The sequence below is a fragment of the Pediculus humanus genome, genomic scaffold, assembly GCF_000006295.1.
Source record: "Pediculus humanus corporis 1103172108265 genomic scaffold, whole genome shotgun sequence".
NCBI lineage: Eukaryota > Metazoa > Arthropoda > Insecta > Psocodea > Pediculidae > Pediculus > Pediculus humanus.
The window spans coordinates 198773-201195 of NW_002987834.1; positions in this window are offsets into that span (position 1 = coordinate 198773).

Sequence of the window (2423 nt, forward strand, 5' to 3'; positions counted from 1 at the left end):
TAAAAATGAAATTAAATTCCAGGTCGGAACGAATTGGTTTATACGATTTGGAAAAAAAAAAAAAAAATAACACGACATGTTTACTAATAGATTTTCAAATCTATTTTTTTTTTTTTTTTTTGTTGTTGTTCGTCTATCTATCGTTTCAACGTCGCTTCCTATTTTATTGGTAACGAAAAAAAAAATAGACGTCAAAAATTATTTTCAAATCTTTTACTCGATGTGTCTTTTAAACGAACTCCCCCCCCCACAGAAATCCCCGTCACAATAACCCCGAAAATATTTTCCCACATTAAAAAACAACATTTTTTTAAATTCCTACAATTCCTACATCAACATCATCATCATCATCATTATCATCATTATATAAAATTATATGGAATTTATTTTTTTTTCCATTGGAAAAACAAAAAAGGTAAAAAAAAAAAAAAACTTATTTTGTAATTAAACAAAAAGATCACAAAAAAAAAAAAAAAAAAAAAAGAAATCAAATTTCACTTACCCAAAAAGAACTTTCGACGAAATAAAAAACAAATTTATTTATTTTCCTTTTTTTTCCATTTTCCTTTTCCTTTTTTTCCTTTGACGTTATTTTAACTTCATCAAATAAACACATAAATATTTAATCACACGTTTTAACGAATATCTATACGTGCACGAAAACAACACAAAAACACAAACACAACACAAACACACACACACACGCGCGCGTGTTATTATTTCTTACGTTAAATTAAATCGTAACTTATAAGATATTAATTATTAAATTATTATTATTATTATTATTACTATTATTATTATTATTATTAATTATTAATTAATAACCGACGACGTAAATTTATTTTTTATTTTGGTTCGAACGTTTAAACTTAAAAAAAAAAAAATGGAAGGAAAATGAAAAAAAGAAGCACGCGAAAAGAATGAAATTTTTTTTTTTATATAACATAAATCATTAATAGTAATAATAATAGTAATAATGATAATAATAATAAAAAGGTAATAAAATACATAAAAATGACTAATTGAATTGATGTGAAAAAAAATTTTTTTTTTTTAAATTATTTTATACATAGAAAAGAATGAAATTAAAATAAAGATGATGGGGAAGGTGGGGGAGGGAGAGAGGGGGGTAAAAAAATGGCGACATAAATTTTAAGTTTACTATTATATGATATAACTTTCGTTTAATTTTTTTAAATGAATTTTATCGTCAATAAATTTAAACTCATATGAGGCAGAGAGAGAGATGGGTATATACAAAGTCAAAAGATAAAAATAAGAAGGAAAAAGTCAAAGGAAGAAAAGGAAAAAGAAAGGGAAAGAGAGAGAGAGAGAGAGGGAAAATGTGTCTGTTATCTGCATAAAGTGTTGAAATATAAGAGTAAAAAGATAGAAGTAATGAAATTCCAATGATGTAATATTTCAACAACCTTTCTTCTGCTTTCCGTCCGACTAACTACCAGTTAACTTCCTCTTTTTTTTTCCCCCCAGCCCCCTCCCCACTCCCCAATCTTACTACTAAACAGTTACGGATTGAATTTTCTTAACAATTTCCTTTTTTTTTTTTTTCAACTTATTTTATTTGTATGTATATATATACATTTATTTTTACAATCCCTTCCCTTCCCTCCCCTCCTCTACCCCGTCTAAATCCTCACCGACGACTATGACGACATTTGTATTTTTTATGTTGTTTTTTTTTTTCATTTTTTTTTTTTTTTACTGCCACGACATTTTATTGTTTTTTACATGAAACATATAAAACTTTTTGTTTTTTTAATTAAAAAAAAAAAATTTCGATTTGTTTAAAATAATAATAATAATAATAATTATTATTATTATTATTATTATTATCATTACTAAAGATTTAATATTTTTAAATGAACATTCCGTCACTGACAAAAAAAAAAAAAACCGGGTTATAATTTTTCCTTTTTTTTGAGTGTAAAAATGTTTAAAAGAGAAAAGCTTCTTTAACGGGGGGGGGGGGAGAGGGGAGAAAGAAGAATGTAAAAAAGTAAAGATTCCCATAAAGAGTTGAAAAGGCGGGGTGGGGGGGGGTTTTCGCGAATTTTCTTTTTTTCCCCCCTTTTTCCATTTCCTCCCATGACAAATTGCAAAATTCACGACAAGTTTTATTATTATTATTATTCATTTAAAAATTCCAAAAATTATTTTTAAACGTTTTCAACAAGAAAAAAAAAAAAAAATCAAACAAATTTTGACATTCATTTATTCAACCTCTTCTTTTTAAACGTTTTCAACTTAAAATTTATTCGATAATGATAATAATAATAATAATAATAATAATTTTTTATAACTTTCCTATATTACTACACTTTTCATTCTTTAAAAGAATTTTTATTTTTTTTTTTTTTAAATTAAAATAAATAAAAATTATATAAAAATGAAAACGAATATTT